This window comes from Zalophus californianus, chromosome 1 (assembly GCF_009762305.2).
Source record: "Zalophus californianus isolate mZalCal1 chromosome 1, mZalCal1.pri.v2, whole genome shotgun sequence".
Classification (NCBI taxonomy): Eukaryota; Metazoa; Chordata; class Mammalia; order Carnivora; family Otariidae; genus Zalophus; species Zalophus californianus.
This window is the reverse complement of record NC_045595.1, coordinates 156,601,871-156,628,055: the sequence shown is the minus strand read 5'-3', so window position 1 is coordinate 156,628,055 and position 26,185 is coordinate 156,601,871. Positions and strand designations below refer to the sequence as shown.

General features: G+C 39.5%; 1 protein-coding gene across 10 annotated transcripts in view; it reads right to left on the bottom strand.

The window, feature by feature from the left end:
* Positions 1-26,185, bottom strand: part of LOC113916432 — a 729,899-nt gene that overhangs the window by 233,729 nt on the left and 469,985 nt on the right. The window contains exons 1-3 of one of the 10 annotated variants that reach the window (XR_004819965.1): positions 11,241-11,336; positions 10,485-11,092; positions 8,817-9,477 (exon numbers count right to left, since the gene is read on the bottom strand). The exons of 5 other annotated variants lie outside the window; for them this stretch is intronic. The gene's annotated coding sequence lies outside the window, so the exon portion shown is untranslated. Of the gene's footprint in view, positions 1-8,816; positions 9,478-9,541; positions 9,820-10,194; positions 10,461-10,484; positions 11,093-11,240; positions 11,337-26,185 lie in introns of those variants that run through there. 4 more of the 10 variants (XR_004819968.1, XR_004819969.1, XR_004819967.1 and 1 more) reach the window with 4 other exon arrangements.

Below are 26,185 nucleotides of genomic sequence, written 5' to 3'. Positions count from 1 at the left end.
GACATAAAATCTCTGAAAATTCATCAAGAAGCTAAGATAAGGGCCATTGTGGGAAGCATAGCAAATGGTAAAACACGTAGTTGAATGCTATTTCTTACAGGTAGGGCTTGGTATCAGCGTTCACTTATTATTATTGATATAAGCATATTTATCTCAAAATATAATAAATACAGAAAGGGGTATGTGAACAACATGATATGAAGATCAAAATCAAGGTTAGAACCAAGGACATCAGATTAAATTGTGAATGGATAATGAATCACTTGTAAGATTAAAATTCAAATTTCAAATGGGAAAAGGGAATAGATAGAAGCATAAAGAACACAGTTCTAAAGATGGTGCTCATGGTTCCATGAAGGAAAAAATGAAGCAGATAGAGGGGTAGGCCTATTATATTTACTGGATATGAGTACTGAGAGTTTTAAATCAGGCAAGAAGACAAAAATAGGGCGCCTGGGTGGCTCAGTTGTTAAGCGTCTGCCTTCGGCTCAGGTCATGATCACAGGACCCTGGGTTCGAGCTCCGCATTGGGCTCCCTGCTCTGCAAAAAGTCTGCTTCTCCCTCTCCCACTTCCCCTGCCTGTGTTCCCTCTCAATGTGTCTCTCTCTGTCAAATAAATAAAGAAAATCTTTAAAAAAAAAAAAAGACAAAAATAACTAGCAGAGTTTGGACTGGAAAACTGAAAATAATAATCAGGGATAGTGAATACAGTGACCTAGGTAGACAATGAGGGCAGCAGTTAGAACATCAGGTAGCCAGGACTAGGACCTAAGGGAAGAGGCTGGAAGTAGAACATTCATTCATTCATTCATTCACTCATTCGTCCCACATTTATTTATTGAACTGATACTATAATTTATTGAGCTATAATGGTGAACTGATCAATAGATTTGGATTAGACTGCGCTTAACAGAATCTATAGTTTAGTAAGGACTTTAGTGATAGATGAGAGCAACAGCAATGAGTAGGTAATAGGAGTGAGTCCAGCATCTGAGTAATTCTGCATCAAGTACTTGAAACCAGTGTTAAGGCTAAACTTAGAACCAAACCCACTGCATCCAAAGTATGAATTCTTCATATGTTCTCTACTTAAGAAGACATTGAGATTAACATGAAGGTGAAGCTTAAGCCCACAGCTAGGGTAAGCAAGCCTTCCTAGGAGGATGGAGTATGTGTGTGTGTGTGTGTGTGTGTGTGTGTGTCTGTGTGTGCGTGTGTGTTTATATGTGGGCATGCACACACTTGTTGTGTAAGTTTTTCCCTAATAGGTCTTAACCATGACTTTACAGGAAAGGAATAAATGATGAGGAGGATGATAATGGTGATTATGACAGCAGCTAATGTTTACTGAATGCTTCCTGTATACCAGATATTGGCTGAAATATTTTACATTCATTAGATCATTTACTCCCCACAATAATTTTATGATGATGGTATCATCATCCCCATTTTACAGATTAAGACACTAACGCACCCAGAATTAGTTTTTCCAAGCTCACACAGCTAGTGAGTGGTAGAACCGAGGCAGTCTGCCCTCTTAATCATGCTGCTATGCTGCCTAAATCCAGAGGAACAAGAGAAGAATTGTACTATCTCAGATCAGAGCTTCTCTATGTCTACATAATATCTTTTTACATTTCCATAAATATAAATGATTTGAGGATACTCTTACTAGAGCAGTAGCCCTTCTCAGAAATGTTTAACAATGGCATATTCTGTTGTTCAAGGATAAAATGAAAGTATAGTGGTAACAGATGAGAGAGATTTGGCTCTCATGGACTTTAATTTTTACTATACTATTTAAGCAATAAAGAAATACTGTGCTGAAGTAGTAGAACAATAGGCCGGTCAATATGGAAAGTGACAATTTTAGTTTCAGTCAGTCACGATGTGTGGGTTCGGCTCTCTACCTTTGCATCCTCCATTTCTCTATAGGGTAACATAAGAGTTAATAAGATGACTATAGAACACATTTACCTTATGAGGACTCATAAGTTCTATTCTTACTGTGATTTTCTTAGCCGTGATAATTCTGCTGGAATTTCTTATTAAGACAGCATGATGAATCCCAAGCCCAGGAATGAGAGTGACCAAATAAAATATCAGCACCCTACTGGCTGCAGAAGTTTGGACTCCAGTGTCCAGTTTTGTAGTGACTACTCTTGACAAAGTTGATTGTTAACATAGGGCTATGAACATGAAATCTTCATTAAAAAACAAACAAAAAAATCCACACTTAGCTTTGACTCTTTCTTTTTTGGTTTCCTGGAATCAATTCTAAAGCATCAGACACATTCAAGTCAATTATTATTGCTTCCAATTCTCAGCTTGACTATATCTTAAGACAAAATGTCCCCTTTAGACATCTAGGGAGTTACTTTCATGGGGCACTATATAACCTATATCGTCCCAGGTACTAAGACTATTCAGTACTATTATTTTCATAAGTGATCTGCGTCAAAACAGAAAGGAGGGGGGAAAGTAGGGCAAGGACTTATTGGCTGTAAACCCGGCTGTTAGGGGCCAAGTCTAAAATCCCTACTTTCTAGCCTCAACATGCTAGAAGATCCCAACCTTAAATTTGGTGGAGAATATCCTGAAAGCAGATAAATGGGAACCCCGACCTCTGAACTCGTCAGAGTTTTCTGGCCCCTTTTAGCATTTGACCTTCAACGAATAATATAGCCGCTTTTGGCCTTAGCCTGTACTAGCTACAAAGGTGACTGATACCTGCCATATTTTAGGACAGCTTATCACCTCAGCCCCCCGAGTGATCGAGTATTTATAGACACAAAGATAGAAATATAAAGCACATATGTATAGGCAGGAGTCCCCTGGAGGTGGCGATTAGGACCAGGCAGTAATTTTAGCTTGAAATTCCTATGACTTAAATAGCCACTTGAGCTCTGATCTTGCAGTTTACGATGTCAATAGAACCCCTAAATGAAATTACAGCCTTCTGATACGCAGCAGGATATCCTTTCTTTGTCATGCAATGTACACGGCCAGGAGAAATTGCTCTGTATATGGAGTTTCACTAAAGCAGAATTTATCATAAGGCTGCTCTGCTAAAATATCATTATGCTGTTATTCACTGGATAACACATCTAATGACTCGGGGTGCACTTGATAGCCATGTTTCAGTGAACACAGACGCACGCCCTGATGTGAACTGGGCACTCCAGTGCTTCAAAGCGCTATCGATTTCAATTCTACCATAATTTACACCTGGCTTGTTTTGCCAATAGCTTGAACCCATGCTAACAGTGGAACATACACATACGAGTATTAGAGAAATCAGAAATGAACTGTATAGCAAAAATGCATGCAGCAAACATTATAGGAGTCTGCCTTTATAATAATCTCCCTTGATGCTAATTAAGCATTCCACACGATTTTCTCCGTGATGCACAGGCATTTCCTCTGTTAGCACTGTCCCATGGCTGCTGGTGATAGTAAGGATAACCTCTTCCACTTGTGCAAACTGTGGGTATTTCCGGAGCAGGATCTGGGTGCCAGTCATCTTGGTTCCCCCACCATTTGGCACAACGACTGGCCTATGATAGCTGCTCATAATAATCATCTTCTCTAAGGCTCCTCTTCCTCTCTCTGTTCCATAAATGTCGTATACTCTAAGGATCTGCTCTCTTTTGCTTTCTGTCAATAAATTTTCCTTGAGAAAAGTCCACTCCATAATTTTAACTACAACCATGATGCTGACAATTCAGATGACTGCCCAACTTCTGTTTCTCGCTGACCTATCTTCAGCTTTCCTAAGTCCAACAGCCTACCAGAAGTCTGGATGCCCCCCTGACATCTCAAAATAAACACATTCAAAAGCAAATTTATCATCTTCCCCAGCCTATAAAACCTGCTCCTCCCCCTCCTCAGAGCTTTCCTTGCCTAGTTGTGTAAGGCAGAAACCTGGGAGCAATCCAAAAATGCCTTCTTCTCTCGATACCCAGCCCAAAGGTTATTAGATTGTGCTCATTCTACCTCTTATCTCTTGAACGTTTCTCCTTCTCTCTATTCCCATAGTTATTGTCCTAGTTCAGGGCTTCATTGTTTCCTGTATGAACAATTTCAGTTGCCTCCTAACTCATTTTCTTGCCTCCATTCTCCCATTCCTACAATCCATCCTCCAGCCTGCTGCCAGGGCGATCTTCCACAACACAATTTGATCATTAACCTTCTCTACTTAAAACTTTCAATGGCTCCCCAAATGCCACAAGATGAAGTTAAAACTTCTTTGCCTGGTGATCAGGGCCCAACATGATTGTTCCCTGACTACCTCTACAGCATCATTTCTCCCCCCTCCTCTGCTAAACATCAGTGACACTGATCCCTGGCTCGCTACACTATTTCCTCTTGAAGTGCCTTTGCCCCTGCAGCCTTTCCTCCCTCTGACCATCTGGGAGAATCCTTCAAGGCCCAGCGTGGATTCATTAGCTCTTCTGTGAAGCTTCCCCTGACCCTCTGCCCCAAGGTACATTCAGCTGAACATACTCTGTTGCGCCTCCAAAGTTCCTTGAACATCCTTCAATTACAATACTGAGCATATGGCAACATCCCAACTTGTTTGCCTATCTGTCTCTCCTGTGGAGCAACCTGAGGTCATGTCTTACTCATCTTTGTATTGTCCCTGACAAAGTCAAAACCCTCACAACAGCATATAAAGGCCTACATGCTCAGGCCCCACTGCCTCCTCTACATTACCCCCTCCCATGCTTTTCCTTGCCTACTCTGATTCTGCCACAAACACTACTCGGTTATCACTCAAACTTGCCAGATACATTCTTGTCCCGGACCTTTGCACTTGGTGCCACTGTCAAAATGCTTTTGCCTAGATATCTATAAAATTTGCTTCTTCACCTTTCTCAAATGTTGCCCCCTCAATGAGGTATTCCCTCTCTCTCCAATTTAAAATTGCAACCTCACCCCTCACACACACACACACACACACACACACACACACACTCTCACTCTCCTTCCTCCTTCACTTTTCTCCATAGCAGTTATCACTATCCAACATGATATATTTGACATATGTACTTGCTTATCATTTTTCTCCTCTGACTAAGAAGTAAGCATTATGAAAACAGAGACTTCTGTTTGCTTTGTTTCCTGTAGTATCCCCAGCCCTTGCAAAAGTTACAGGTGTTTAGTATGTGCTCCCCTATAAATACTTGTTAATAAATGCATCAATCTTTAGTTTCTAGAATAATACCTGACACAGAGTAGGGGTTCAAAAATGTTTCTTGAATTAATAAATGAGTGAGTGAATGAATTAATGTTAAATCCATGCTTTGTGAATGTGTTGAAGAACAGTCTTTGTAATCTGATCCTCATAACAACACCAGTAAGTAAGTTGAGTGGGTAGTATTATTCTTATTAGACAAATGAAGTAACTGAAAGGTTAGGAGCCTAAATTAAGACTGCATGGGTAGTTTAAGGTTTGCTACTCTTTTCATTTCAGTATTAAAAGGTAAAGACAATTCTTTGCACTCTGTTCATGATGTAGCTCTAACATTTATTACACTATTTTGGTTCCTCTTGACTAGGAAGGCAATTAACGGGAGGTGCAAGGTACTAATACATTTTATTACAATTTGTGTCTTTCCTTATTAGGTGCCTTTCATAAGACAGATCCTTTTCTTTCATTTTCAAAAGTGGATTAGGCACTCATACAATTTTGCCCCTCGGAGTGGTTTGTACATGGCTACCCAAGAGGACATCAGGCTACAAATCCTGCCAGAATGAACTGGAAGGTGAGTGTGGCATTTGTATCTTGAGGATGAACAGGTTGTTTGATGCCAAGTTTGTGCTAATGGAGGTGTCCTTAATGTGTTAACACCCAAAGGAGAACAAATTCAACAACAAAACATTTCAGTTTTTGGCATGTCTACGGAGAGTTAACTTTCCATTGTTCAAGGGTTAATTATCCATTATGTGAACCACTTCTCTTTCTCCCTCTGGCTGCTTACATCTAGGAATTCAGTTTGCTAAAGGATAAGTAGGGAAAATAAAAAGATGCAAATGAACCTAGTACATTTCATTTATATATATTAGAAGCTCTAGAAAAGAACTCGGTGTAGGAGACAGAATTAGATGTAGTTTGCGGACTGCCAAGTTGACTGACCATTGACAACAGACTAAAAGCACATTCCACACAATATCTTTGTTTCTTTCAGTTATTGTTTATCAGGGTTGGCTTGTAGTATATGAAGTTACTCCCTGAATGTAATTCATGTCAGCCAGGTGACATGTAAGGTGCTGGAAGTTCTCCTCTCCTCTGACGTCCCCAGAGCACTAACGGGGCCTTAGTGTCCTGTGGCTTAATGACTGAAGCAGCACCAAGAAATCCCACCAATTTCTCTACTCATCCATGAGAAACAATTGCACTTAGCTATTTTCAGCTACTATTTGCCTAAAAAGGGGCACTTAACTAGTGCCTTAAGATAGGGCGAATGATTGTCCTTCTGCTCCTATCTTTACTGTGCTGTCTGCCCACCCCCCCCGCCACTGCCTAGTTCACAGGGCATTCAGAGGCAGTCTTCAGGCCTGTCCACATCTGATAATCAGCCTGAGCTCCTTAGATGTTGGGTCTGAGGAAAGGAAGAACCACTGATTGACTGTAAGTGATTAACTGGGAAGCTGGGGAGGACTTTGGTCAATATGATACATTCTAGGTGAGTCTGGTCCTTTCAGACTGCATGAGCACAACAAGCTGGTACATGGCCACCCTCAAGAGTCCTGGAAAACGAAAGGAACGACTGCAAGCTCAAGACCCCATGTTCCGTCAGGAATGCCCTGTGCATTGTGGAAATTTGAGAAGGTACCTCGGCAGACAGCGGCAGGTGCTGTTAGCGAGTCGGAAGATCTGATATGGGAATTTAAGGGGTTCAGATAGAGAAGAATCTATTGATTTGTTTTCTGGACATATTCCTTTTGTTATGATAAATAAAACATATACACTGTCAATACGCTGACATACAGATATTCATTAATCACCTACTCACTGATCCTCCACTCAGACTGAGCAATTTGACATTGGTTGGGAGGGAGATAAACATAAAATGCACTACCTGCCTTCTAACCACCTGTAGTTTCATACCTACAAAAAACTTCAGTTCAAAGCAGTATATGATAAGTGCCCACTGAAACCCAGAGATTTTTAAAATGCTATCCATGTCAGAAGGGAAATTAACTTTTAGTTTGGGTTATCATAAACAGCTTCAGAGAAACAAGTGTGACTCGGCAAGGAAGTGATATGGCTGGGTGTCTTGAAAAGGTGTCTGGAAAATTATAGTTGCCGATGCTGATATGTAAATACAGCATCAAAGTATTTAGCATACAGCTAAGTAACTGAGAAACTGGAATCAATTGGGACATTTGTATATAGATTCATTCTTACAAAATAAAGCGAATTCATTAAATACAGCCTCAATTTTAAGATAATTAATAGCAATTTAATTTCTTTCTACTTAATTTTAACTACTCTATACATACAGCAATTATTATTTTGAGATTGTGCATAATAGAATTTAGGTCTATAATCTAACATGTATATTTGATGAAGGATAATTACTAATCTTATTGGCTAACCAAATCTCACCTTTTGTAGATACTGTTCATAAATATTTGTACAAAATTTCTGTGTTGTCAATGTGATAAATGTCAACTACATTTCACTTAAGGTCAATTTGCAAAACATCTGATTGAATTTAAAGGCAAGTAAGCCTACCTAGTAGTTGGTCGTATTTTCAATAGTTGAGTATAGCTTTGTCATTATGTAAGTATACATGCACTTATAAGCTAACATACGTACACAGACACATGATAGAATAAATCAACCCCTTCTTTTTTAACTTTTGAAAATACGTACCTTTTTAAAGGAATCATAAATATCAAAAAGCATTTTTATATAAATAAGAAAGAATAATTTCTTATTGGTGTAATCATAATTCTGTTATTTAGCGATGTCATTTTTGTCTAATTGTGACTGCCTAATTAAATGAATGTAACATGCAGGAAGCACTTATAGCTAAAATGTACACGCAGGAAAATATACATTCTACAGCATGCATCCTCTGAAATGACATTATAATTTTTTGAGATGAGCACTGAAAACCTGAACTACTGATAGTATACTATTAAGGTTTATAAACAGGCATTAAGAAAAATCAGGTATTAATAAAACAATTTAAGCAGAAAGAAACACATCACTATCTTGCCTTTCAGAGCTATACTGATCATATTTGGACTTATATACTCCCAACTTAGCCGTTGAATTCTCCCACAGCCATGTGGACTTCCAGATCTTGCCAATAATAAGGAAAATCTCTCTGGCAGGTTATATTTTTAAAATGTCATCTCTTGGGATACACTCTTAGATATTCATGTTTACCTATTCTCTGCTTAAAGATGCTCAGAAATTTTTATATATTAGATGTAGGAGATTTCAACATCAAAATGTTTTCAAAGTGTTGGAGATCCAGCCTGCCTTTGGTGTAGTCCTAATAGACATCCTTACCAGAGACTTACAGATAATTCTCCTGGGAGTCTACAGCCTGAGTGTTAACTGAGTGAAGCACAACCTCCTGCATCGGCCTTGGTGGTAATGGGCTAACAGCTAGTTACATTTTTTATACCATATTTTAAAAATTTTAACACCATCTTCCTATTCAACCTCTTTCTTCAGAAAACAAGAGACTAATGGAAAATCCCCAAGAGACATTATAACATACAAATAGTATGACCATAACTAGCATGTCTAACTGAAATAGGCAAACTTTACCGTTACATACCACTGAAATGTTCATCATACTCATCCTAACAAACCATGGAGACCGCTTCCTATCACGATGACAGGTAAGGAATTTGAGGTGCCTCACAAATCATAGGTATCGTTATATGAACCTGAAACTGTTCTAGAGGTCATGAAAGACCTCGATGAGGCTGTAGCAGGGGTAAGTCTCTGCAGAGAACTTGGGATATACGAGCATGAGCGTGAGTTAAGAATCTGAATTGTCCAGAGTAGCAAACAAAATTCGAAAGCTAAGTACCAATGTAGTATGTTGGATGACTACACTAGCTTGGACAAGAGTGCACACAACAGGCACACACAATACACATCTGGTTCAATGTAAAATCAACTATTGCTAAAGCATTTTCGACTTTTAGGAGGAATCTCCTGGCAATGTGTTAACAGCAAGGACAACTAAAACAATAAAATAGCATTTCTTTCCAAATATTTAAGGACATCGAGTAAGTGCCCCTTAGGCTGGGTTGTGGTTCTTGGAAGTTTTATCCTATGAGAACCATATTGGGGACATCAAAGACTCCTCCTTCTTTCCAAAGAGCAATTTACTTCAGATGCTGCCACACACTCAAATGCTTTTAAGGCCACCATGTTTTTTTGTTTGTTTTTTGTTTTTTCCACTTTTAATATTTTGGAATACGCCAGATTCTTGAAACTGGAAGGAAGACAAGAAAACACAGTAAGATCAAAAACCTTTGAAAGAGCAGTTAAGTAGGTACCTGATGGCAAAGGGCAAATATACATTCCAGCTGAAGTTCCACTTCCGGGGAGACTGTGAGTTATCAGTAAGGACATGGAAGGCACACATTGGCTCTGAAAGCTCGTCCGTTGACTCCTCTGCTAGTCTCATATCAAACAGGATGCAACCACCCCCATTCCATTCCTTCGACAACTTCCCAGAGCACACTCAATCAGAGTCTCTTATATTGAGGACAATACTATATTTGGGTTTAATACTGTGAGGACAGTCATCTAGTTTTCCTATGTCAGGATGATAAATTTCCCTGGAACCAAATAAGGATTCTCACTGCATTCTTCTATCCGATACCCTGAATGCAGAAGAATAAAGAAGAGGGTGTGACAAATAATTTTTTCCAAAGGCCGGGTAAGGGGAGGTTCCCTCACATTTAAAAGCAACCAGTTCTTAGCAAAGCGATCTTTAGAAGAACAGTATTAACAATATTCCTTTGCTATGCATCTACTTTTCTTTCCTGCTTAGCTGGGGATGTAAGTATTCTGAGCAGAATGTAAATGTCCAGAATAGAGATGCGTGAAGTTGGTAGAGAAACTCCAAATGAACGATGAGTCCCACTTTCATTTCCCCCTCTTACCACCCCAAAAGCTACCTCCCTGCCCTCACACACTCACCTACCTTCCTCCTCCCACAAGCATGTTTGCTAGGCATGTCAAGGCTGACATCCATCGGTGGCAGCATGAAGCCTATGCCTGCAGGATCCTCCTGAGAACGGACTCAAGGCTCTGCCATTGTCTATAGAGTGCTCTCAGCTGTGCACATGAAAATCTTCATCATTCCGTTGGATTGTTTGGTAGCGTTTTAAAAAAAATTGTATTTTTTTTTAAACACCCTTTATTTCCTGACTGCCTCAGAGACACCAAGAATAGAATCCTTGACACATCAAATTCTGGAACCTCACCACTCACCAGGACTGTGGTTCCTGATCCAAGGAGTGTCGACTGAGAATCAGCACAGTCTCTTGAGAGTGTCCAGGCCTGGCTGCTAAGCTCCCTGCTCTGATTAGTTTGTCGAGTTCACAGTGTTCCAGAGTGCTGAAGCACAGAAATTAGGGAGGGGAGGTGGAAGGAAAATCACTGGAGCCTCTTACGATCTAACTTCCACTAACTGAGAGGAAATGTCTTATAAATAAACAACAGCAAGAGAAACAAAAAAACCCCATCCCGTCCTGCCAGAGGAATGTACATTATTGTCTCCCGACGGAAAACTTTACACCACACCAGAATGCAGCCATGTCTCCTGAAAGTACCTCCCTCAAAACAGAAAGAAAAAGAGAATCAAGAAAAAAAAAAAAAACCAAAACACCAAAAATGATTTTTTTATCCCCTTGAATTCTGTTGTGAAGTTCATGTGAGTTCCCAGTAGACAAACTAAACGAAGCAGTTTCAACAGTGTCACTGTTCCAGGATTTCTTGCAGAGCCTGCTTATTAGCAAAATTTCATTTCTGCCCAGATCATTGCTGTGCCATCCGGACATTTTCAGAAGGGAAGTTCAGGGAAGCGGGGGAGGGTACGACTGTGGAGGAGAGGAAGAAGAGAGGACAAAGGAACACTCCTGATGAACCGGAATGCCCTGGCCACGGCCATGAGAAAGCCGGCCCCCACCCACCGCCCGACCACTGCTTGTTGAGGACTTGGTGATGCAGTGTGTGTAATCTACTTACTCTTTCTGCTCGGGAGGCTGAGGTTCCTACATTTCCAGCTCATGCTGGACTGTACCGTAAGCAACAAGTGAAATGAGTTCAGTGATCTCATTCTAGTCCTTCGACTCCTGTCCACATCGCTAAGCGACTGCACAGCTTGGCACAGGCCAGGATGAGTCAGCAGTCTCTGGTCATGAGAGGCCAGGCCTGGAATAGCAGGGGGGGTTTAGGTCAGGAGCAAAATGAAGCAGAAAGGCAGTCTAGATGGCAGGGCTCAGCTCTGCAATACACAGAGATACTGCAGGTCAAAATGAAAGAGCCTCATCGGCTCGGGGGTGAAGACTGTAGGATTGCAGAAAAAGGAGCAGCTAGGGAAAAACTTCCAACAGCTGCCTACCAAACATAACAAGAACAAATTGGAGTACCAGGGGCAGGAAAAAAGGGCACTGCCAGAGCCCTGGAGGAGAAGAGAGGTTCGTTAAGATTTCTGGAATACCTTTTTTTTTTTTTTTTCCCCATGTGCTCCTGCACTTGATTTAAGAAACAGTGGTTACCTATATACGATCCTGGCATTTTGGTATTGCTATCCCAATTTAGTAAGTAGCAAAATAAACAAATAAAAGCAAAGCCCTGCCGTTCAATAACAAGAAACGTCCTACTCCAAAGAAGAATGTAATTATAGATAAAAGACTGATATCTCAAAGACGTACATTTGAGTCCATAGTGTCTTTGTATAACCTGTAAAATACTGGTCATACAGAATGGCTAAAGAGAAGTACTCCTTAAGTCGAGCTTGGGTGGGGGTAGAGAAGAGCTGAGAGAAAAGAGAGGGCCAAGCTCAGTGACAAAATGCAAAGGACATATGACATGGTGTCCGTACTTCTACTCAATGGGGTCAGCATAGATGTCCATCAGAAACAGAGACTTCCCACCAACAGGACTTTCCAACATCTCTCCCAGTGTTGCTGTAATACAGCAAGAGGAGAGGGAAAATAAAATATCAGAGGGAAAAACAAGGTTCAACATAAAAAAAAATCAGTCAGTAATAGACATTTTGTTTGGGAGGAGGCAAGTTGCCTTATGAGCCAACGGATAAGGAAAAAATCTTAGTATCTGAAACAACCTTAGAGGAACCACATCTGGATAAGGAGATTGAGGTGGAGACCGAGAATTATCAGTAAATAATAGTGATGACCTCATAATAAGGAAGAAAGGAATCTCCAAGTCAGATGGTGTGCAGCAAGAATGGCATGGAAAGAGAGTAAGATCTGCAGAGCTGGGCAACACTAGTGAAAGATTTCTTTAAAGTTCTTTGACAAGGAATAATAAGGACCCACTATACATTCCTAATTGTTATCTCTTAGAGATGCATACATATGTAAGATGTGTAAGAAAATGGAGAGTAAATTTTATTTAGGTTTCATTCCGGAGTGTACTAAATTATTTCAACACATCTTTATTAAACAAATGCTCAGCCTTGGGCAGATGAACTTTCTAGCCTCGATTTTCTTGTCTTTGAAATGGAATATTATCACCCTTGTTGAATTATTTATAAGGACTGAATCAGTGTTTGTCAGTCCTTATCATAGCAGTGTCTGTCACATGGTGAGCACTCAATAAACTATTGTTTTTATTTGATTATCATATTTTCATAAGTGCCCACTGAAAGAGTCATTTCCAGTGTTGTTCCACTGGATTGAATGGAACCCATATGAAGGCTCCATCCAGTAAAATGAGTTGGGTAACACTCCTCAGAGAACACTGCTTTAAAAAGCTCATTTCTGTCTGGGTGTGTTAAACATTATTCTTGAACACAGAGCATGCTGAGAATCTATTATGTTAAATTCCCAATTTGGGGTATCTATATTGTCAAACCAGCTTGAAGCTTAACAGTGTCCAGTAACTAGGAGCCTAAAAAAGAAAAGAGGGATTTTTAGAAGGTTCTCCAAAAGCAACAGGATAAAAGTGCTATTGGCCTTGACCGCATGATGAGGGTTTTTTACCAAAGGGGAAACTTAGTCCAGTTGATCATCCCAGCCTAATTGATTAATTGTGGGTCTGACCATCTGGCTGATGAATGCTGACACCCAGCAGTGATTACTGTGTAACACAAATCCGGATGTGCTCTCCCTGATGCCTCCCACAATAATGGCAACTCTGAACTTAAGGTTAGTTTATTCAGGCCTCTTGGCTCAATCTCTTCATGGAACAGTGGTTGTGGCAGGGAATATTTTACTAGACCTGGTCAAGCATTATCTTCTCTTATTTCAGTTACCCCCTCCTTCTCAACTCCACGCCTACCCACTCCTGAGCCCTCTCTTGTCTATAATCACTTTTCATGCAAAGCATTCCATCTGTAGTTTTCATCATACTGTCTGATTCTCTCATTTCCGGTTGCTCTATTCTGAAAAATATTTGGTTTAAAAGACCTGTACTGCTATTTCACAGGGAATCCTATTGAGACGTTTTTTATTGTATTTTCTTTGCTACTCTTTTGCTTTAAATTAATCTGTGCTTACAAATTCTAGATCTATATTTCACCTAACTCATAAGCCTGATTAAAAGGCCCATATATTGCCCAAGTTCTCCATGAGGTTAATAGAATACAAGGGTTAATAGAAGATAATTCTTATATCTTGAACCTACATCTGATCTTCAGTTAGGAGTGTCCTACGGAGAAGACTCTGGAACATATTTCACTGCTAGAGAAGGAAAGTTAGGCTCCTGTAAATCACAGGGATCAATAGCAATGCCACCAATCCATACCTGGAGATAACCTGCATGCAGGAGAGTTTGCCCAGCAAATCAAATCTGAATGCATAAATATAAACCCTGGGGGACTACAACCGAAGGTTTTATTATTTTTCGTGGGAAGGCACGGGGGAGTAATCGGACACAAACTGTCTTGCACAAGCTTGGCCAATGAGTCACAACCAAGCAGGATCATCCATTTCCCCTCTCTTTTTCCCAGACTGATTTCCATCTCAAAATTCATCATGTTTCTTGTTCCCCACAGATGCTGAATTCTTCTCTGTTCCAGGCTGGGTTAGTGTTAATTTTCGGTAGAGGATGGCAATAGCACGCTGAACTGCAGAGTTCCAGACTGGGAACTGGGAAATGTTTTTGGCCTGACTGTCAGTAAACAACTATGTGTCTAGGGCAAGTCAAGTCCCTTAACTCCCCATGTCTCAGTCTCTTCATTGAAAAATGATAGGGTAAGACCACATGAACTCCATAATCTCTGCCAACACTAAGATTCTATGGTCCTATAGCTCATTTCCTTTTTCTCGCTGGCATCAACTGCTCAACCACTCTGCTTATAGTCCTTTCTCTGCTCTCAGTTACTGATGGAAAAATAGCTCCTTCATTTACTACCCGGTATTTGGTATTTGTAACCCCCCCAACTCTTTTTTGATGCTAGCTATTTGGAGTCAGAAACACGAACCTAACCAGATAGATGCTTTAAATGTGAAGGCGTTTAAGGAGAATAGCTTTCCCATGTAGAGCATTCAGTGTAGCTCGGCATGGAGGAAGCCAGCCATCCAAAAGTGGAGCAAAGGGGCCAATTCACAAACGAGAGGAAGCCTTTCATAATAAGAGTCCCCAGACCCTTCAGTTTCAATAACACTAAATGCTACCAAGTTCCAGCTACTCTTCTAATCAATCTCAGTGATGCAGTTCTTATTCTACCTCCACCACGTATTGCCAAGTAGGATTTAGGATGGCACAGTAATAAGAGCCAAGAGGACAATCTGTCATTTATTTTCCTCCAAACTTTTGAAAATTTCCCATTTGGGCTCTGTTTCCCAGTTTTAATTTGGTAACTGCCATTTTTCAGCATTTCTTTTAACAGGTTACTAATAATTTCTGATACAGGATCTCATATTTCATTTCGTGCTGCTAGAACTGCTGTTAATATTTCATCTGCCTTCACTTCGGCTCGGAATGAAGGCTGCTAGGTTTTGGATACATGGTTAACACTTTGGTTCTGGGGACTGGGTCACCAGTGTCTGTCCAGTTTTGTCCATATCTTGTTGGGGACAAGATTGCCTGTCTCAGAAATAGCTCAGGGCAGGGTGTGGTGGACCTTCTAGGGATACTTCAGAGTTGTTGTTGTTTTCCTGGATATTTATGAAAACAACAAAAACAAGGTTTTGTGTTTATTCTCCCAGGTAACTTGCTATCGGCTTCAGTGGTAGTGTTCTAGAAGCAGAGGGCAGTGGTTAAGAACCAGGGTACACAGGAAAATCTAGGTTCAAATTCTGGCTCTGAAACTTACCACACATAGCATGTTAGGCCAGTTCCTTAACTTATCCAAGCCTTTGTTTGCCCACTGGTAAAATGGGGGTAATAACAGTATCCACCTTTATTGCTATGGGGATTCAACAAATTAATGTAAAGTGCTAAGGACTTTCTGAGTCCTCAGTAAGTGAAGGGTATCATTATTATCCTAGCATTAATAATCTACCAGTTTACAACATAGTGTTATTTTGCAACATCTTTTCAAGGTCAACGAATTACTTTTGAGTCTACACCTTTGTGGTTTGCTTTATTACAGTTCATATATAAGAAATTCTCAGTGAAATCAAGTAAAATATTTTTAAAATGGTCCTTAAAACAGTATGTAGTTAAAAATAGTACATAACATCATATTATATCATCTTTCAATCTAGCATCAGATTCTCAAAAGTTTTTTTTAAGATTTTATTTATTTATTTATTAGAAAGAGAGAGAGAGATCTCACAGGCAGGGAGAGTGGCAGAGGGAGAGGGAGAAGCAGGCTCCTCACAGAGCAGGGAGCCCGATGCAGGGCTCAATCCCAGGACCCTGGGGCCAACTCAGCCACCCAGGCACCCTCTCAAAAGTTTTTGTTCATCTAATAGCCGGGCCTAGATAAGGTGCCTTGTACTAATGCTAATCAATTCCATAAAGAGATGGCTTATCGTATTTACTTTTCCATACTCCTAAAGAATACAGATTATTCTAATATTCTTTGGGTATGTATTAGTCAGGGTCCATTAGGAGAGAGAAACCACACAGCAATTTGAACAGGAAAAGTTTAATATAAAGAATTATTAACTATAACAGCGGATTGCAGTAATGAGGGAGTAGCTAGTAAGAAGTAAAGAGAATTCTAAATTATATAAGAATAGCAAATATTACTTGGAGGGCTGAGATACAATGCCCAAGGAAGAGTTCCCTCCAGCCCTATGTGTGCATGTGCGTGCGTACATGTGTGGTGGGTGCTGGGGGAGGCTGCGGGTCGCTGGGCCTGGAGAAGCTACATGTCCTTCAGCTGCTGGACACCAAAGCAGCTGTGTGTGCTGCAGGAATCAGGCCCTGGAGAAGCTATGCATACTGCTGGAATCTGCCAAAGGAATATGCAGGAACCAGCAAGGAAAAGCTCTTCTTCCTGTAATGTCTCTCCGAACCCCCTACTAACAAAGTACACTCACACCAGCTTGGCAAAGAAACATATTTAAAGGACTCAGATACATTTTTGTAGAGAAGGTAAGGAAGGGTAAATTTGGACTGGAGAGGTAATGCATTGATAACTCAAAGTTATTATTTGCTCACATATTTTATAAAAATACTTACTTTGCTGATTATAATCCAATGTTCTCAACTTACTATAATACTGTTCACCTTTACTAATAAATTGACTCTGCATAGCTAAATAAATACTGTCAGAATTAAGGAAAATAAGATTCTATTAAGAGTAGCAATACTCAGGGTGCCTGGATGGCTCAGGCAGTTAAGCGTCTGCCTTCGGCTTGGGTCATGATCCCAGTGTCTTAGGATTGAGCCCCGAGTTGGGCTCCCTGCTCCTCCAGGAGTCTGCTTCTCCCTCTCTCTCTCTCTGCCCCTCCCCCCACTCCTACTGTATCTCAAATGAATAAAATCTTAAAAAAAGTAGCAATATTAGTATCTGTATAATAACCTTTTCCCTCAAGTGCTGCCCACATGTATTTTAATTGTTTATAATTTACAGATTAAGAAAAAGATGTACAGAAATACTAAACTATTGACCTAAATTTATGCATCAGTGATCCCAGTCCAGAATTTCAACTAAATAGATAATCAGAGAGTCATTACACACAACCCACAGCTTCAAGAGAGGTAAAAATTATCTCAATTATCATTTTTACTTTTTTTTTCCTTTCCTTTTTATTGACTCCAGAATCCATATTTGCTGTTGACTCATTTTTTTGGGAGGCTGTTAAGTATAGGTTGCTATTTTTAAGAAATATGTATTTAGTAGGAAATTTTTCCTATGGTTCCTGTCTTACATTGTTATATCTTTAATATCAAATAGAGAAGCATCAGGAAATGACCAATTTGGTGCATTCCTCAAGGTATACAGTGATCACTCTTAGAACTGGTTTTACATAAAGATAAGGAGGTATCTTGCCAAAATACCAACCCTGTTTCACCTAATTCTTAAATTCCTTTAAAAAGAGGCCTGGGGGCACCTGGTGTAGCTCAGTTGGTTAAGTGTTTGATTCCTGATCTTAGCTCAGGTCATGATCTCAGGGTCCTGGGATGGAGCTGTGCATCAGGCTCCCTGTTCAGCGGGCAGTCGCCCTCTCCCTCAGCCCCTCCCCCCCACCCCCATTCTCACGCTTGCTCTCTCTCTCAAATAAATAAATAAATCTTTAAAAAATAATAATAAAAAAATAAAAAGAGGCCTGAACCTTTTATTCTCTAATTAGAGGTAGGGTTTTAAAACACAAACTTTTGACATTAGGAAAGGTTGTGCTGGTGAGAGGCCGGAGGCACAGAAAGCAGTTCTGGGGAGAAGAGAGTCCTGTGGAGAGGAGAGGAGACTGTCGCCTGGCGAAGGCCACAAAGCACGCGTCTCACTCGTTTATCCATTTGCCCCCATGCCTGGCCAGAAGTAGTACTGTCTGTGCTTGACGTTATGGGCAGGACCCGCTTGCTTCCTCACAGTTGTGTTCTCTGAAAACCAGTGGTTCATGGAGAAAAGCAAGCCCAGTCAGGCTGTGTCACAATCACTGGCAGCCTCCTGGCTAGCTGCGAACAGTCGTCTCTTGGATGCCCCTCCTTTGGGTTGTGTGTAAGGACTGAGGATAAACCTAATGACCTGACATACGTTTGATCCCCACCTCCCCAACAAACACATACACACACCTCTCCCTTGTGATTCCTGAGTCCAAAGAGGGGGATGATGACAAAGGAGAGCCGGAAGTCCATGTGAGTCAGGCAGGCGAGTCCATTTTATTTTAGTTTGCCCTTCTGTTCAGCAGGCTTTTCTGCTCTGACCCACTATACTTACCCTGTCGCCTGCTCTAACTAGCAACATGCCTTTTTAATCAGCCTTCCCGGGGTCTGCATTTGATTACAGCATTTGTGTTCTATTTTGATTCTTTTGTACTGTGCCCTGTGGTGTTAGCTTGAAAGGTGTTATTTATAAAATGAAATTCTATTGTATTGCCACTTGGATTCAAAGAGGACATATAATATTAATGCAGAATGTATTTAATAATATCTTGAATCTATTAAATCAATTTTTTCATGAGAACGCAGAAATGGGGGGAGGCACGTTGGTTAGTAACCAGGTGATAAGATTTAAGAATTACCTGAACTTTCCTTTACAAGCACTTGTGAAAGCCCACACAAGAATCATTCTCTTAACGTCAGGGTTTCCAGAAGGAGGAGACCACCTTTCCCCAGCCAGCCCAGTGTGGCGTGCACCTGTTTAAACATTCAATTGTGAGGGCCAAACATCTTCCTAGGCCTCAGATGCAAATTTTTTGACTAAGGAAACCATGAGACGAAACACAGATACGACTTTTTTACTACCTAGGAAAATTTAGGTAAGGAAGGAAATATAATCTAGCAAGATTTGTAAAAAAAAAAAAAAAAAAAGGGGAAATTTCTTATGTTCCTGACTCCTCTTGAAAACAGGCTAGGAAAATCCTAGTGATACCAAGACTAGAGACAAAGTTTTCAGGGTGACATGTTTAGAATGATGTTCTCACCTAGCATAAGCGCAGGTTTCTTTATGGCTGCTGGGCCTCTGTAGTTTGATTAGATCGATGAAGGAGTCCCCCAACTTCTTTTCACTTCTAATTTTATTTTTTTTAAAGATTTTATTTATTTATTTGAGAGAGAGAGAGCACCAGCAGGGGGGCAGGGGTAGGGGGAGAGAGAGAAGCAGAATCCCCGCTGAGGGCGCCTGGGTGGCTCAGTCATTAAGCGTCTGCCTTCGGCTCAGGTTGTGGTCCCAGCGTCCTGGGATCGAGTCCCACATCGGGTTCCCTGCTCGGCGGGAAGCCTGCTTCTTCCTCTCCCACCCCCCCCGCTTGTGTTCCTGTTCTCGCTCTCTCTCTCTCTCTCTCTCTCTCTCTGTCAAATAAATAAAGAAAAAAAATCTTAAAAGAAAAAAAAAAGAATCCCCACTGAGCAGGGAGCCCAATGCAGGGCTGATCCCAGGACCCTGGCATCATGACCTGAGGACCTTGAGATCATGACCTGAGCCTAGGGCAGACACTTAACTGACTGAGCCACGCAGGCATCCCCTTTTCACTTCTAATTTTAATGTATACCTAACACTGAAACATTATATCATATGGTATCACTGCTTGCTTATCACAAGTGTTGCTGCACACATGCCATTCTTCCCCTAAACCTTTTTTCTCTCTGTTGATACAACTGAAATCATCAATGGCTAAGCTGCTGTTTGAACAGGGAATAAGGAAGGATCCAGTGTGGAAGACAATTTAGCCGTGGGGCCCTATAGAATTTGCCAAAAGAAACTTTCCCACCCAAGCGAAGTTGGCTGTGCAGTCCTGGATGACAGCACTGTTCTCACTCACTGGCTCGGTACAGAACTCCAGGAAACCTAGGGTCCAGTTTCTAATTATGAAAATGGGAATAACTATATTTATCCTTTTCCACATGCATTGGGCTTCTTTAGGGATGAATGAGATAATAGTTCTGAAATGCTCTAAATTCTTTGAAGTGAAGGTGGGATACAAATGCACAATGTTATTAACATGATAGTTCAGACCCTTTTTTTGGTTCTTCAAGTCTAGATATGAGAAACATTGACAGATGACTAAATTTGTACCCCTTTGGGAATAAATTATATACCCTCCTTCATAAATGACATCCCAAACATAAGGAGCTAGGATGTGTTGGGAAATAGACATCTCAACCTTGAATGAATCAAATTATAAGCTACTTACATAAAAAGATCATGTTATTCACCTCTGTATCCATCTAGATTCTACCATATTGGTTTACATTATGTAAGTGTTCTATTAAAATTTCTTCAATTGAACTGAAAAATGAGATCATACAATTTCAGAGCTGAAAGTAGCTAGAGATCACACAAGTCCAGTTAACTCATCTGGCAGATGATAAAACTGATGCCCAGATAAATTAAATAACTTATTCAAGTACAATATTAGCAATGTTACAAGTCTTTGGAGGAGTTGTTAAAGATCTGCCACTGAAAATACATCACTCAATTAAAACAAAATAGATGTTCCTTTGTTAAATAAGAAGTACTCTTCAATTCAAATAAATCTGAAGTCTTCTGATCTAACCAGGGAGGCTGAAGCCTAAAGTAACAAGTAAACTTCATTAAATGGCCATAAACCATAAGTGTGCTAGAAACGCCAAGTAATTAAAGTTGCTTATTTTAATACTGTGCCTATCCCCCAACCTGTTGGCATATTTCTTAGGTAAAATCAAGGTTGTACAAACAAAAGGTAATGTCAGTCTTTGAAATTATTCATGAAGGTAGAATTTAAAAATGAAATTAGTTTCACCTATTATTTCAGTCTACTATTAAGCCATATTGTAGACTGTAAACCAAATTTAAATTCTAGGTTTTGGGAAATAAAATAGGACAAGACACTTTATTCTTTGTTAAAAAAAAAAAAAAGCAGGCCTATAGCAAGAAAAGCAATTTCCCTTCAGTGGAAGTTACTTGTATCGTATTTGCAGAAACAAGTTGTTTAACTCTTGGCTCAGTTGTCTGGTTGAATTAGCACCATAACAATAAAAGCCAGTCAAACTATCCTTTTGATTGATTTTATTTCTTCTTCTTCTTCTTCTTTTTTTGGAACAGTATTAATTTTTTTCCTTTCTTTTATCTTAAATCAATCAAAACATTTAAATTATTAATTAGAATGTAAACAATTTACAGTCAGGGTTATTTTCATAATCTCCTAAAAAACTGCAGCAGGGTGACTGGCATACAACAGCCACTGAACAAATGTAAAATTTCAATTGTTGTAGTCATCTAGGAAACCTTCAATGAGCTACTTTTCATTTTTCCAAAGCCCCTAGCACACTGGACATCCCTGAAGGTCACACAGACAGCAGAACTTTGAGCAAACAGAGCAAACAACAGCAGCAGGCTTGGTACTTCTAACACGTGGAGGGCCTGTCGAACACTGCTGTTTGTGTGTTACCGAAACTGGATTCCAGAAACATAATCGGGCTTTCACAGGTCAAGTTCAATTTATCAACTTGGCATTTCAGCCTCCACTTCTTGCTCTACCTTTCTTAGGCATCCCAGGTTCCAATCCTTCCCAACAAGTATTCTAGAGTATAGCCGGACTGTATTAGTGTTTGCCTTTATCCTGGTATTGTCAAGGGAGTCCTAAATTTTAAATTTTCTTTTCTGTTAACTCCATAATTTGTGAAGTCATGTCTGGATTTCTGGGTTGGAATATTACGCATTCATTTACTATGATTCAATAAGCATCTACTGTGTGTGAGACACTAGGAAAATAAATAGAAATAAGGCTTACTTCCTGCCTTCAAAGAACTAAGGAATTCACAATGTAGTGGCTACTTCTCAAATATAGGATAGATGTTCCTGCTTTTAAGCTTTTGTTATTCCCTTAGTTAGAGTGTCTTATTGTTATTCTTTTATTGATCTAATTGCTTTAGTTATCTTGTGTTCTACCTCCACATAAATCATTTTGTAGTTTTTGTCGTCCACATTAACTTTCCTTTTGTTTTGCCTACACAGCTAGAGTTGACTGACACTTTTGCCTACCCAATACCCATTCCCCCAATTCTTCCTAGCTACAGACCCCTATTTTGTTCAGAATGGCAATGTGCCCAGTCCTGTATGATGAGTTATGATATTTCTGAGCCAATTATGACAAATCTGTTCCCTGATTTCCTTGCCTCCCTAGCAACCAAGGGTGGCTTTGGGACCCGGTTCTACTCAGTAAGATCTATGTGGCAATCTGCTGGCTTCTGAGAAAGCGTTTTCTTTTTTGATAAAGGTAGAGGTAAAAGACGATCCTTTGGCATTCCCTTCTTCCCTCTTTTTTTTTTTTTTTAGGTTTTTATCTAAATTCCAGTTAGTTTACACACAGTGTAATATTAGTTTCAGGCGTACAATATAGTGATTCAACACTTCCTTACAACACCTGATACTCCTCCCCCTCTTCCTTCTTTGAACATAGACATGATGCTTGGAGTTGCAGCAACTGTTTTGTGATCCTAAAGCAACAAGCATGAACAAAAGGCAAAGAGAACCCCAGAGATGTTGGCCCTGGCTTTATCACACACCAGTGACTCCCTACCTCTGGACTTTCTGTTCTGTGAGAAACACAAACCCCTATTTGTTTAAGCCACTCAACTCAGGATTTCTGCTACTGAACACTTTTCTAACCAAGAAATAACTTTCATAATTTAAATTATCTGGACTATTCTTCTTAACCAAATGGTAAACATTGGTTACATTCTTGGCATTTAATAAATAATCATTTGCTTCACATCTTGATTATATATACTAGACATTCAATACATGTAATGAAATTCTCACTCTGAAATCAAAGGGGAAAATTGTAATTGTACTAAGATATGAAAAGAGAATTAAACCAGCTCGAAAAGAAAAAAAAAATTCGAGTCTAAAATAAGAAGTTCTATGAGAAGAATTTGTTACAACCTAGTTCTGTTACTCATATAATAAAAGAAACTTTTAAAAGTTTTCCAAAATTAGGAAAAATTTATTTTAAGAAATAAAACATTAGAATACGCCCCAAAGGGATGGATGTTTTAAAGAAGAGATCATATAAACAAGATTTCTATTAAATACAAAGAAGACAATGCAATGCAGTTCCAACTGTATTAAAACTAAGTGAGGAATCAGCACTTGTTAAATATCACTTGTAACGAGACACTTTCTCTGTCCCTCAGGTAGCATGACTGTGATTCACCCAAATGCTCAAGTCCTTAGCATGCTAATTAGCTTCCAAAATCTTTCACCTGAAGTTTAACTCACGCATGAGGAAATTGTTACAGCACTTGCTTTTGGAGAAAAGACTACAGAAGTTCGGACAGAAGCTATTTTCAAGCCTTCCAAATATTACAAGTAATGGGGAACTGTTGAGAGAAATAAGTAGCTTTGGGTCGTTTTAGGTTAGTGACCTTAAATATAAGGTGTGATTTAATCAGAAGCCAGAGTAATCATAGCAGGAGGTGGGGAGAAAGACTCAGAGCTGCCTGGAGTTAGGGAGGACTTTGGTGGCGGCTTTCAGCTCAAGCACAAACTGCAGGATTCTGTCAGAGGCTCCACAAACAAAGGGCTGCATTATGTAACGTATCTTGTATTCCTTTGTGAACTATTCCACAACAAAGTTTCATTAGTCCTCCCCCTACCCCCTAGACATTTTACCACTTCCAGGCTGCAACTTGTCCAGAAGGGAAACTTTCTACCTCAAATAAAAATTTAAAGTGCAAAAAAATGGGTATTTTTTTTTCAGGAACCAAATGCAATTAAATTGAACTTTATATGGATTGAGGAAATAGTTCTTAAGCTAGGTGGAGAAAATTAATCTCATTTGAAGAATTTCCAAATAGTTCAGCAACAGTTAGCAATAATTGTCAAACTCTCTCTCGATCTAACATTTTCTGTTGATTGTACCACTCTCTGAGGGTCACCTTTCAACATAGCATTTTATAGGCAAAGAAGACTATTGCGTTGATGATGCATAGCAATACATTCTCATAAATAGTATATTTTTTCAAATTAAAATTTATTTTTGTGCCTGTTATGAAGATGTTCTAAGATTAAACACAGCCCTATGCTATCATACTTAGTTTTGGTATATAAAAATGTACCAGTGTAATTATTTTTTATTAATTACTAACTTTTTTAGCAGTGTATTATTTTTATTAATTACTAACTTAAGACCTTTCCATTATATAATCTTATTTTGATCAGCTGTAAAAATGATTTAACTGCTGAATAGATTTTCCCTTTTAACATTTCAAATGTTCGTTTAATGTTTGTCGCTTAGACCCTCATAAAAGTGGTTAGTATTCTGAGGAACACTGCATAGAACATGTCTTTTGGTCTGAGAGTCTGGGTTATGCATAGTCAAAGCTTAGAGGGGAGCCCCCAACTATCAAGTCGTATAAAAAAATTAGGGTTTGAATCTCAGCAGGTGACACTCTTCCTTCTGAGTTGGTCTTAAATGGATGCAACAATCTGTCACCTTTTGGGCAGAACATGAGGCTGAAGTGTTGAACAGTGCTTATTAAGAACCAACCCCATGGGAGCTGGAAATCAAGATAAGTTATAGGTCGGATACATGGATTTTCATTCTGCTGGCCTTTTTTCACTCAAAACACATCACTCTCAGACTCAGGATTATGTTTTGTAAATTGGGTAACCATATCTCCCAGTTTACTCAGAATAATTCTAGTTCCAACTGTTCAAGCACAGTTTTTAATAGTGGTCACTTTTACTCTCAAACGTGCCCCAGTTTGGATGATAAATTATATGGCTACCTACATAGAAGCTTTAAGAAAAGTTATTTATAGCATCATTTGCAGTGATAATCACTCTCTTTAGAGCAAATTAAAATAATGACTATTGGTCAACTTCTGTAAAGAGAGAAATGAACTAAAAGCTTATTACTTTAATCCCGGAGAGATTTTGCCATCTAAAAGTTTATTGTAAGATGAGAGTAATTTTGGGAAATCATATTTCAATGAATTATTTAGGATACCAAATTTTAGGTAGTATTGCCTTTTTTGTTAGCCTTATTTCAAGCAAGAAGGCTTATTTCCCCTTAAAATTTGCTATAATGAAAAAAGCACAAGATCTGAAATGAAATTCTTTGAATCTTGGATTTGAATCCTAACTCAACTATTTCCTCAATTGGCAAATTCAAATAATCTCTGTGAACATCATTATTAACCCCCTCTAAACTGGCCCATAAAGATCAAAGGAGAAAAGACTAAGGACTTTATGTACTGAGGCCAGAGAATGAAAGGCTGAACTTTATTTTTTTAATTGTTTTTAGGATTTTATTTGGGGGGCGGCACAGAGGGAGAATGAGAGGGTGAGAGGGAGAAGCAGATTCCCTGCTGAGCCGAGAGCCTGATGTGGGGCTCAATCCCAGGACCCTGAGATCATGACCTGAGCCGAAGGCAGACACTTAACCGCCTGAGCCACCCAGGTTCCCCAAAAGGCTGAAATTTAAAGCACAGGGTTCTGGTCAAAAGTTTTATCAGAGGTTTCATGAGTTTCTGACATAAATAATCTTCTCTCAAAAGAAAAGGGAAACATGGCAGTAAGGGGCTGGAGTAGAAAGGCTAGTTCGTGAAGCAGAAAGATGTTCTTATGACTCGGCACATTTTTCTAAGATATTCCTGGATATTCTTTCTTCCTGTTCATGTTCTGCTCTTTCTTCTCTGAAATTCTAAATTCTCTGGCCCAGAAAAACATTTGGGTGCTCTGAATTCCTTTAATCTACTTGACATCAAAAATTATATGGGGAGTGTTTTTAGTTTTTCATCTATATGAATGTAATCAATGATTTTATTTTTTAAAAAACTGAGTTTCTCCCACCTTGCCATTGTTTAAAAGACATTTCTTTAGAGCTTTCAGTAATTGTAGGAAAAGTTCTTATGAATTATTCTTCACCCCAATAATTAGGTAAATACCCTAAAAGGAGAGC